The following is a 12,747-nucleotide window of genomic DNA, read 5'->3' as shown; positions in this document are numbered from 1 at the left end:
TTCAGAACAAGGTATGGACATTATGAGTATTCTGTAATGCCTTTTGGTGTGACTAATGCGCCTGGGGTATTTATGGAGTATATGAATAGGATTTTCCATCCGTACATAGACAAGTTTGTTGTGGTGTTTATTGACGATATTTTGGTGTATTCGAAATCTGAAGAAGAGCATGCTGAACATTTGAGAGTGGTTTTAGGAGTTCTACGAGAAAAGAAGTTATTTGCTAAACTGTCCAAGTGTGAATTTTGGTTAGAAGAGGTTAGTTTTCTTGGTCATGTGATTTCAAGAGGTGGTATTGCTGTTGATCCTTCTAAGATAGAAGCGGTATCTAAGTGGGAAGCTCCGAAGTCAGTTTCTGAGATAAGGAGTTTTCTTGGACTTGCAGGTTATTATAGGAAATTCATTGAGGGATTTTCTAAGTTGGCGTTACCGTTGACGATGTTGACTAGAAAGGGGCAAGCGTTTGTTTGGGACTCAAAATGTGAAGAAGGTTTCCAAGAGTTAAAGAGAAGGTTAACTACTGCTCCTATTCTGATATTACCGAGTTCGTCGGAACCATTTGAGGTTTACTGTGATGCTTCATTGTTGGGTTTGGGTGGTGTTTTGATGCAGAATAAGCAGGTTGTAGCTTATGCTTCGAGACAACTGAAAGTTCATGAGAGGAACTATCCGACACACGATTTAGAGTTGGCAGCTGTGGTATTTGTTCTGAAGTTATGGAGGCATTACTTGTACGGGTCAAGATTTGAGGTTTTCAGTGACCATAAAAGTTTAAAGTATTTGTTTGATCAGAAAGAGCTGAATATGAGACAGAGGAGATGGTTAGAGTTTCTGAAGGATTATGACTTTGGTTTGAATTACCATCCGGGTAAAAAACGTAGTAGCTGATGCATTGAGTCGGAAATCATTGCATATGTCTATGTTAATGGTTAAGGAATTGGATTTAATTGAGCAGTTTAGAGACTTGAGTTTGGTGTGTGAGAGTACTCACAATAGTGTTAAATTGGGAATGTTGAAGTTAACGAGTGGTATTCTGGATGAGATTAGAGAGGGTCAGAAATCCGATGTGCTTTTGGTTGATAAGTTGACTCTAGTGAATCAAGGTCAAGGTGGTGAATTCAGAGTTGATGAGAATGGTGTTTTGAAATTTGGTAATCGGGTGTGTATTCCGGATGTTACCGAACTTAAGAAGAGTATTCTTGAGGAAGGACATCGTAGTGGCCTGAGTATTCATCCTGGGGCTACGAAGATGTATCATGATTTGAAAAAGTTATTTTGGTGGCCGGGAATGAAAAGAGAAATTGCGAGTTTTGTTTATTCTTGTTTGACTTGTCAGAAGTCAAAGATTGAGCATCAGAAGCCGTCTGGGCTAATGCAACCGTTGGCTATTCCAGAGTGGAAGTGGGATAGTATCAGTATGGATTTTGTTTCTGGTTTACCGAGGACAATTAAGAATTTTGAAGCTATTTGGGTGATTGTTGACAGATTGACAAAATCGGCTCATTTCATTCCGATCAGAATGGATTAATAGTTAGAGAGATTAGCTGAGTTGTATATTGAGAAAATTGTAAGTTTGCATGGTATTCCATCGAGTATTGTTTCGGACAGAGATCCTAGATTTACATCGAAGTTCTGGGAAGGTTTGCAGAGGGCTTTGGGAACTAAGCTGAGATTGAGTTCTGCATATCATCCGCAGACTGATGGTTAGACTGAGAGGACGATTCAGTCACTGGAGGATCTTTTAAGGGCTTGTGTTTTGGAAAAGGGAGGTGCTTGGGATTGTTATTTACCTTTGATTGAGTTTACCTACAACAATAGTTTTCATTCGAGCATTGGTATGGCTCCGTTTGAAGCTTTGTATGGTAGGAGATGTCGGACACCTTTATGTTGGTATGAGTCCGGTGAGAGTGATGTGGTTGGACCGGAGATTGTTCAACAAACTACGGAGAAGATTAAGATGATTCAGGAGAAGATGAGGATTGCTCAGAGTCGTCAGAAGAGTTATCACGACAAGAGGAGGAAGTCACTTGAGTTTCAAGAGGGAGATCATGTGTTTCTTCGTGTTACTCCGATAACTGGGGTTGGTCGAGCTTTGAAGTCGAAGAAGTTGACACCTCGATTTATTGGTCCTTATCAGATTTTGGAGAGGATAGGGGAGGTAGCCTATCGTATCGCTTTACCGCCGTCACTTGCGAATTTGCATGAGGTTTTTCATGTGTCTCAGTTGAGGAGGTACATTCCTGATCCGTCGCATGTGGTCCAAGTAGATGATGTACAGGTGAGAGATAACCTGACTGTTGAAACATCACCTATGAGGATCGAGGATCGAGAGTTGAAGCAGTTGCGGGGTAAAGAGATTGCTTTGGTAAAGGTAGCTTGGGGAGGACCAGCAGGTGGCAATGTGACTTGGGAACTTGAGAGTCAGATGAAGGAGTCTTATCCAGAGTTATTCACTTGAGGTATGTTTTCGAGGACGAAAACTCTTTTAGTGGGGGAGAGTTGTAACACCCCGATAAAATATGATAATTATTTTAATTTAAGTTAATAGTATATTTATTAATTTAATTAAATAATTGGATTATTATTGGAGTATTATTTGGAATTATTATTATTGGAATAATAAAGTTGGAATATATATATATATAAAGAGTTCCATTTGGTAAAAAGGGTTTTTTTTCACGTGAAAACCAGAGAAGCGACAGAAAGTGAGAAAAGGGCAAAGAGGAAGAGCAAGAGAACGAGGGTTGAAGAAGGGAAAAGCTTGAAGCTAAAGGAATTGCCGGATTAACTCAGGTAAGGGGGGTTTATCGTCGTTTAATGGGTATTATGGGTTAACATGTAATGGGTAGTAATAAGCCGTTGAATTGACCCTAATTGGGATGATGAGTGCTGAAAAATTGTAATGAATAAGTTATGTTAAAGCTGTAATTGAATCTATATTTGGGATGAGTTGTGATTTTCTGGACGTGTAGCCGTTTACGGAATCGAAATCGGAGGTCCGGAAGTCCTCCGACGGCGGAAAATGCGGGTAATTCTGCATTTTGTTCGTGTTAGCGCAGGAACAACTTTCTGTCTTGTGTTAACCGGTTAACCCAGGGTGTTAACCGGTTAACACTGTTATGATTTAGAAAAATTAATTTTTGTTCTGCGTTAACCGGTTAACCCAGGGTGTTAACCGGTTAACACTGTTATGAATTATGAGAAATTGCTGTCTGTCTTGCGTTAACCGGTTAACCCAGGGCGTTAACCGGTTAACACTGTTAAAATGTGCCAGGAAGCGTGTTCTGTGTTGCGTTAACCGGTTAACCCAGGGCGTTAACCGTTAACACTGTTGGAAAAATGAAAAATTGATATTAAATATTGTGAACATATTTGATGATTGGCCTATATTGGGTATGATATAGTAGGATTATTTCCCGCTGTTTTGAGCAGTATAGGTATTAGTAGAGTGTGCTAATACTGTGATTTATTATTTGGCATGACATGATATGATTATGTGATAATATGCTGATGATGTGTGATGGTATGCATAATGCTGTGAATATATCTATTATGTATGCAATTGTGGATGGACTGTTTATGGCTTAGAGTGTGAGCATATGTCCATTGTGGATTGTTGTTGATGGTTGCATGCTAGGTGATTTAGCGTGCATAATATGGCCCTTGGGGTGGTAGCTAATTCCCATGGTGAGGAATTAGTGAGTGAGTCACTAGGTCTCAAATGAGTGGGACTAGTGAGCTTGGTAGCCATATCTGGATTTGATCGGTGAGGTTGAACTATATGTTCACGAATAGTCGGTACCGCATGCATGGAGTCTCATTGCATAATGTATGTATGGCGTATAATATGAATGGATGTATTCCAATATTATACGTGTGTTTTGTGTTGGGTTGAGTATGATTATGATTTTGAGTTGATGTTGTCGTTGCTGAATGTGTGATCTGATTTGGGTGATGAAATGTGTTAAATTACTTAGCATTACATGATATTTTATAATGCTTATTATATCGATTGAGGAACTCACCCTTACAACTATGTTTCAGGTAACGAGCAGTGATTGAGTAGAAGCTAGTGCTTGAAGTCTAGTGTAGTTCCTTAGTGGGTCATGCTCTGGTATATGTAACATCGGGACGGGATGTTTTACCTTGTTTTCATTTGGTTGTTGAATAATTTTACATGTAATGTGTTACATGGTTTGCATATCCGCTGCGAATTGTGCAATATTTTATTTTGATTATTAAATGAGCATGAAAATATTTTGGTGAATGGTGTGAAGTGTCAAGTGTGACACCCTGAAATTGCATATCTACTCTGATTTATATTTGTTGTTTTAATTATTATTGGGGTATTTTAGAAGGGTGTTACATTAGTGGTATCAGAGCATAGTCGGTCGAGTCGAGTCGTAATTATTTTTGTTTCCCTGTATGTGATAGGTGTTGTGTAACCCTATCAGTACTTATTATTTAGCTTGTTGGGTTCTCAGAATAGAGATGGCTGGAAGAGGTAGAGACGATGCTGCGATTGCTGAGGCTCTGGGTATGCTAGCTGGAGTACTTGGAGGGAATCCGAATGTTGTGGGAATGGGAGCTGCTCGTCAACTGAGTGAGTTCCAAAAGAACAATCCTCCAATGTTCAAGGGAGCATACGATCCAGATGGTGCTCAGAAGTGGTTGAAGGAGATCGAGAGGATCTTCCGGGTGACTGAGTGTGCCGATAACCAGAAGGTCAGGTTCGGTACGCATATGCTGTCAGAGGAAGCAGATGATTGGTGGGTTGCTGCCCGCACTGAGTTGGAAGTTGCTGGGAATGCTGAGATCACTTGGGCGGTGTTCAGAGAGAATTCCTGAGGAAGTACTTTCCAGAGGATGTCAGAGGAAAGAAAGAGATAGAGTTCTTAGAATTGAAGCAGGGCAACCGGTCTGTTACTGAGTATGCTGCTAAGTTCACAGAAGTATTACACTCTCTATGATGAGGCTACTGGAGAATTTTCAAAATGTGTGAAGTTTGAGAATGGGTTACGTCCCGAGATCAAGGAGGCTATTGGGTATCAGCGGATTAGAGTGTTTTCTGACTTGGTTGACTGTTGCAGGATTTTTGAACAGGATACCAAGGCCAGAGCGGAGAGCTATCAGCAGAGGGTTGATAGGAAAGGCAAGAATCGGAATGATCGTGGGAAACTGTATGCAGCTGGCAAAGGTTTCCAGAGACAGAGTGGGATGAAGAGACCTAGTGGGGGAGACTCCAGTGCCCCTGCTAAGTGTTACAGATGTGGTCAGGCTGGACATCGTTTCCATGAGTGTACCAGTACTGAGAAGAAGTGTTTCAAGTGTGGAAAAGGTGGTCACTTGGCTGTAGAGTGCCGGTTGAAGACTATGACTTGTTTCAACTGTGGAGAGGTGGGTCATATCAGTCCACAGTGTCCTAAGCCGAAGAAAGAGAACCAGTCGGGAGGCAAGGTCTTTGCTTTATCGGGTTCTGAGACTTCTGCAGATGATCGTTTGATCCGAGGTACGTGTTATATTAATGGCTTTCCTCTTGTAGCTATTATTGACACAGGTGCGACTCATTCTTTTATATCTTTGGATTGTGCTGTGAAACTTAAATTAGAGATATCTGAGATGCATGGTAGTATGGTGATTGATACTCCTGCGAAGGGTTCAGTGACTACTACTTTAGTTTGTTTAAATTGTCCTTTGAGTATTTTTGGTAGAGACTTTGGGATAGACCTCGTGTGTCTTCCACTAGTGCAGATTGATGTTATCCTGGGTATGAACTGGTTGGTGTCTAACCGAGTTTATATCAACTGTTTTGATAAGACTGTGAGTTTTCCTGAGATTGAGGAAGGAAAGAGTTTGTTTCTATCAGCAAAGCAGGTGAATGAGGCAGTAGTAGATGGGGCAGAGTTGTTTATGCTGTTAGCGACTTTGGAGGCTAAAGATAAACTGGTGATTTGCGATCTAGTTGTGGTGTGTGATTTTCCTGATGTGTTTCCTGAAGAAGTGAATGAATTACCGCCAGAGCGTGAAGTTGAGTTCTCGATTGATTTGGTACCTGGTACTAGGCCGGTATCGATGGCTCCGTACCGTATGTCTGCTGTTGAGTTAACTGAATTGAAGAGTCAGTTGGAAGATCTGTTGGATAAGAAATTTATTCGTCCGAGTGTGTCACCGTGGGGTGCACCAATGTTATTGGTTAAGAAGAAAGAAGGTACTATGAGGTTGTGTGTGGACTACAGGCAACTGAATAAAGTGACGATCAAGAATCGGTATCCTTTGCCGAGGATTGATGATTTGATGGATCAGTTGGTTGGTGCGAGTGTGTTCAGCAAAATAGATTTGAGATCGGGGTATCATCAGATACGTGTGAAAACTGAGGATATTCAGAAGACTGCTTTCAGAACAAGGTATGGACATTATGAGTATTCTGTAATGCCTTTTGGTGTGACTAATGCGCCTGGGGTATTTATGGAGTATATGAATAGGATTTTCCATCCGTACCTAGACAAGTTTGTTGTGGTGTTTATTGACGATATTTTGGTGTATTCGAAATCTGAAGAAGAGCATGCTGAACATTTGAGAGTGGTTTTAGGAGTTCTACGAGAAAAGAAGTTATTTGCTAAACTGTCCAAGTGTGAATTTTGGTTAGAAGAGGTTAGTTTTCTTGGTCATGTGATTTCAAGAGGTGGTATTGCTGTTGATCCTTCTAAGATAGAAGCGGTATCTAAGTGGGAAGCTCCGAAGTCAGTTTCTGAGATAAGGAGTTTTCTTGGACTTGCAGGTTATTATAGGAAATTCATTGAGGGATTTCCTAAGTTGGCGTTACAGTTGACGATGTTGACTAGAAAGGGGCAAGCGTTTGTTTGGGACTCAAAATGTGAAGAAGGTTTCCAAGATTTAAAGAGAAGGTTAACTACTGCTCCTATTCTGATATTACCGAGTTCGTCGGAACCATTTGAGGTTTACTGTGATGCTTCATTGTTGGGTTTGGGTGGTGTTTTGATGCAGAATAAGCAGGTTGTAGCTTATGCTTCGAGACAACTGAAGGTTCATGAGAGGAACTATCCGACACACGATTTAGAGTTGGCAGCTGTGGTATTTGTTCTGAAGTTATGGAGGCATTACTTGTACGGGTCAAGATTTGAGGTTTTCAGTGACCATAAAAGTTTAAAGTATTTGTTTGATCAGAAAGAGCTGAATATGAGACAGAGGAGATGGTTAGAGTTTCTGAAGGATTATGACTTTGGTTTGAATTACCATCCGGGTAAAGAAAACGTAGTAGCTGATGCATTGAGTCGGAAATCATTGCATATGTCTATGTTAATGGTTAAGGAATTGGATTTAATTGAGCAGTTTAGAGACTTGAGTTTGGTGTGTGAGAGTACTCACAATAGTGTTAAATTGGGAATGTTGAAGTTAACGAGTGGTATTCTGGATGAGATTAGAGAGGGTCAGAAATCTGATGTGCTTTTGGTTGATAAGTTGACTCTAGTGAATCAAGGTCAAGGTGGTGAATTCAGAGTTGATGAGAATGGTGTTTTGAAATTTGGTAATCGGGTGTGTATTCCGGATGTTACCGAACTTAAGAAGAGTATTCTTGAGGAAGGACATCGTAGTGGCCTGAGTATTCATCCTGGGGCTACGAAGATGTATCATGATTTGAAAAAGTTATTTTGGTGGCCGGGAATGAAAAGAGAAATTGCGAGTTTTGTTTATTCTTGTTTGACTTTTCAGAAGTCAAAGATTGAGCATCAGAAGCCGTCTGGGCTAATGCAACCGTTGGCTATTCCAGAGTGGAAGTGGGATAGTATCAGTATGGATTTTGTTTCTGGTTTACCGAGGACAATTAAGAATTTTGAAGCTATTTGGGTGATTGTTGACAGATTGACAAAATCGGCTCATTTCATTCCGATCAGAATGGATTAATAGTTAGAGAGATTAGCTGAGTTGTATATTGAGAAAATTGTAAGTTTGCATGGTATTCCATCGAGTATTGTTTCGGACAGAGATCCTAGATTTACATCGAAGTTCTGGGAAGGATTGCAGAGGGCTTTGGGAACTAAGCTGAGATTGAGTTCTGCATATCATCCGCAGACTGATGGTCAGACTGAGAGGACGATTCAGTCACTGGAGGATCTTTTAAGGGCTTGTGTTTTGGAAAAGGGAGGTGCTTGGGATTGTTATTTACCTTTGATTGAGTTTACCTATAACAATAGTTTTCATTCGAGCATTGGTATGGCACCGTTTGAAGCTTTGTATGGTAGGAGATGTCGGACACCTTTATGTTGGTATGAGTCCGGTGAGAGTGATGTGGTTGGACCGGAGATTGTTCAACAAACTACGGAGAAGATTAAGATGATTCAGGAGAAGATGAGGATTGCTCAGAGTCGTCAGAAGAGTTATCACGACAAGAGGAGGAAGTCACTTGAGTTTCAAGAGGGAGATCATGTGTTTCTTCGTGTTACTCCGATAACTGGGGTTGGTCGAGCTTTGAAGTCGAAGAAGTTGACACCTCGATTTATTGGTCCTTATCAGATTTTGGAGAGGATAGGGGAGGTAGCCTATCGTATCGCTTTACCGCCGTCACTTGCGAATTTGCATGAGGTTTTTCATGTGTCTCAGTTGAGGAGGTACATTCCTGATCCGTCGCATGTGGTCCAAGTAGATGATGTACAGGTGAGAGATAACCTGACTGTTGAAACATCACCTATGAGGATCGAGGATCGAGAGTTGAAGCAGTTGCGGGGTAAAGAGATTGCTTTGGTAAAGGTAGCTTGGGGAGGACCAGCAGGTGGCAATGTGACTTGGGAACTTGAGAGTCAGATGAAGGAGTCTTATCCAGAGTTATTCACTTGAGGTATGTTTTCGAGGACGAAAACTCTTTTAGTGGGGGAGAGTTGTAACACCCCGATAAAATATGATAATTATTTAATTTAAGTTAATAGTATATTTATTAATTTAATTAAATAATTGGATTATTATTGGAGTATTATTTGGAATTATTATTATTGGAATAATAAAGTTGGAATATATATATATATAAAGAGTTCCATTTGGTAAAAAGGGTTTTTTTTCACGTGAAAACCAGAGAAGCGACAGAAAGTGAGAAAAGGGCAAAGAGGAAGAGCAAGAGAACGAGGGTTGAAGAAGGGAAAAGCTTGAAGCTAAAGGAATTGCCGGATTAACTCAGGTAAGGGGGGTTTATCGTCGTTTAATGGGTATTATGGGTTAACATGTAATGGGTAGTAATAAGCCGTTGAATTGACCCTAATTGGGATGATGAGTGCTGAAAAATTGTAATGAATAAGTTATGTTAAAGCTGTAATTGAATCTATATTTGGATGAGTTGTGATTTTCTGGACGTGTAGCCGTTTACGGAATCGAAATCGGAGGTCCGGAAGTCCTCCGACGGCGGAAAATGCGGGTAATTCTGCATTCTGTTCGTGTTAGCGCAGGAACAGCTTTCTGTCTTGCGTTAACCGGTTAACCCAGGGTGTTAACCGATTAACACTGTTATGATTTAGAAAAATTAATTTTTGTTCTGCGTTAACCGGTTAACCCAGGGTGTTAACCGGTTAACACTGTTATGAATTATGAAAATTGCTGTCTGTCTTGCGTTAACCGTTAACCCAGGGCGTTAACCGGTTAACACTGTTAAAATGTGCCAGGAAGCGTGTTCTGTGTTGCGTTAACCGGTTAACCCAGGGCGTTAACCGGTTAACACTGTTGGAAAAATGAAAAATTGATATTTAAATATTGTGAACATATTTGATGATTGGCCTATATTGGTGTATGATATAGTAGGGATTATTTCCCGCTGTTTTGAGCAGTATAGGTATTAGTAGAGTGTGCTAATACTGTGATTTATTATTTGGCATGACATGATATGATTATGTGATAAATATGCTGATGATGTGTGATGGTATGCATAATGCTGTGAATATATCTATTATGTATGCAATTGTGGATGGACTGTTTATGGCTTAGAGTGTGAGCATATGTCCATTGTGGATTGTTGTTGATGGTTGCATGCTAGGTGATTTAGCGTGCATAATATGGCCCTTGGGGTGGTAGCTAATTCCCATGGTGAGGAATTAGTGAGTGAGTCACTAGGTCTCAAATGAGTGGGACTAGTGAGCTTGGTAGTCGTATCTGGATTTGATCGGTGAGGTTGAACTATATGATCACGAATAGTCGGCACCGCATGCATGGAGTCTCATTGCATAATGTATGTATGGCGTATAATATGAATGGATGTATTCCAATATTATACGTGTGTTTTGTGTTGGGTTGAGTATGATTATGATTTTGAGTTGATGTTGCCGTTGCTGAATGTGTGATCTGATTTGGGTGATGAAATGTGTTAAATTACTTAGCATTACATGATATTTTATAATGCTTATTATATCGATTGAGGAACTCACCCTTACAACTATGTTTCAGGTAACGAGCAGTGATTGAGTAGAAGCTAGTGCTTGAAGTCTAGTGTAGTTCCTTAGTGGGTCATGCTCTGGTATATGTAACATCGGGACGGGATGTTTTACCTTGTTTTCATTTGGTTGTTGAATAATTTTACATGTAATGTGTTACATGGTTTGCATATCCGCTGCGAATTGTGCAATATTTTATTTTGATTATTAAATGAGCATGACAAAATATTTTGGTGAATGGTGTGAAGTGTCAAGTGTGACACCCTAAAATTGCATATCTACTCTGATTTATATTTGTTGTTTTAATTATTATTGGGGTATTTTAGAAGGGTGTTACAGTTTCCCCCTCATTCCTTTTGGAGAAACCACCACCATACTTCTTACTGGATGACACTTCTTCCTTAGACAGACGTCCTTTGCTGACTCCTTCTTCTAACGACATCCCCATGTTTACCATTTCAGTAAAGTCACTGGGGGCTCTGGCAATCATAAGTTCATAGTAAAATGAACTCAGGGTCTTTAGGAAAATCTTTGTCATCTCTTTCTCTTCCAATGGCGGATTAATCTGAGCAACAAGTTCCCTTCACCTCTGAGCATACTCTTTAAATGTCTCCTTATCCTTTTGAGACATATACCTTAGCTGGTCCCTATCAGGCGCCATGTCAACTTTGTATTTATACTTCTTAACAAAAGCTTCACCCAGATTGTTGAAAGTACGGAAACTTGCACTGTCCAAACCCATATACCATCTTAGAGCAGCACCAGTCAAGTTGTCTCGGAAGTAGTGAATCAGCAACTAATCATTATCAGTTTGACTTGACATCTTTCTGGCGTACATAATAAGGTGGCTTAGTGGATAAGTGTTTCCCTTATACTTTTCAAAGTTAGGGACTTTGAACTTCATCGGGATCTTCATATTCTGCACTAGGCAGAGCACAGCGGTACTCTTACCAAACAGGTATTTTCCTCTCAACGTCTTCAACTCCTTTCGCAGCTCAAGGAACTGATCCTTCATCTCGTCTATCTTTTCATATACATCTTAGCCTTCAGAAGGATCAGATTGGTAGATAGTATCCTCAACACGCGGCAAAATGTGAATGATTGGCGGTGGCATAGACATGACCGAGCTAGATGCCGACATAGAGGCAAAGGTGGGTGCAAACCCTTCAAGCATGATGTTTTGTGGCATTCCCCAAGGGAGTCCAGCTAGCATGGAAGGACCGGACTGGCTGGCAGCAATGGGGACAGTTGAGGTAGCAACCTCAAAAATAACAGTCCTCTGGGGAGAAGTTGCAGGAGTGGGTGAAGACTGGCTTTGCACGGCAAGAACAGACTCCATCATGGCAGTCAATTGTGCAATTTCATTCTTCAGCTCTCTATTCTCTTGCTCCAAATGTTCCATGATATTGGGTTAATCGGCACGAGTGTTGTATCGGTGAGTCAGCTTGGCCGAAGCACAAAAGAATAACCGATAAGACATCTGGCAGAAGAAAACCTGCTATGAAAATGATGCATGAAATGCAATGTTTTTGTTTGTTTAGTTTCAAGGAAAATATGAAGTTCTATTTTCAAATATTAAATAATAACAATAGTAACATAAAATCTCTTTTTATTCATAAAATATGGAAGGATTACACTGAGTAAAAATTCAGAGACCAAAATACAAATACAAGAGAAAAGGAACTAATCATCCTATGGATCCCCTAGCAACGGTATCATATGATTTAGCTGCGGGTGCATACTTCCTTCGGATGCGTTGAATCTCAGACTCAAAAGATGTCTTCATCTGAGCCTTCTCAAGGACAAGTTGATCAACAATTTTATTCCAAGCATCGGAAGGATGAGGCATACTAGAGGAAGATGAACCTTCTGGCTCTCTCTGTCTCTTCACTTCTCTGTCTTTAAGAAGTTCAATAAGTGCATCCTTGTCTTTTGATTAAAGTTGCAACTCCTCATGCTTTTGGCTCAAAGAATGGAATCGCTCTTCCCACATATCTCTTTCTTGCATCATCTTGGAAAGTGCTTCTTCCAACTCCTCTATGTGTTGGTTAGGGAGAGTTGACGGCTCAGCCACAACTAAAGAGATAGGTCTTTCACAAGAATACGACATCTTCAACTCCAAAGCTCTCTTCTTCACCCAAGTAGTGTAAGCTTCCAAAGCTACACAGTTGCACGAACCAAGCTCGGATCTTCCTTTCCTATGCACGTTATGCCAAGCATGAACCATCCCCTGCTTCAAATGTTGGGGATCTTTACCCTCTTGAAAGAAAAGACCTTCTAACTGAGTGTTATTAGGTTTGTCTCTCAAGGGGAACCCAAG

Source organism: Lathyrus oleraceus, chromosome 2 (assembly GCF_024323335.1).
Source record: "Lathyrus oleraceus cultivar Zhongwan6 chromosome 2, CAAS_Psat_ZW6_1.0, whole genome shotgun sequence".
NCBI classification, from domain to species: domain Eukaryota; kingdom Viridiplantae; phylum Streptophyta; class Magnoliopsida; order Fabales; family Fabaceae; genus Lathyrus; species Lathyrus oleraceus.
Note: the sequence above shows the minus strand (reverse complement) of the source record.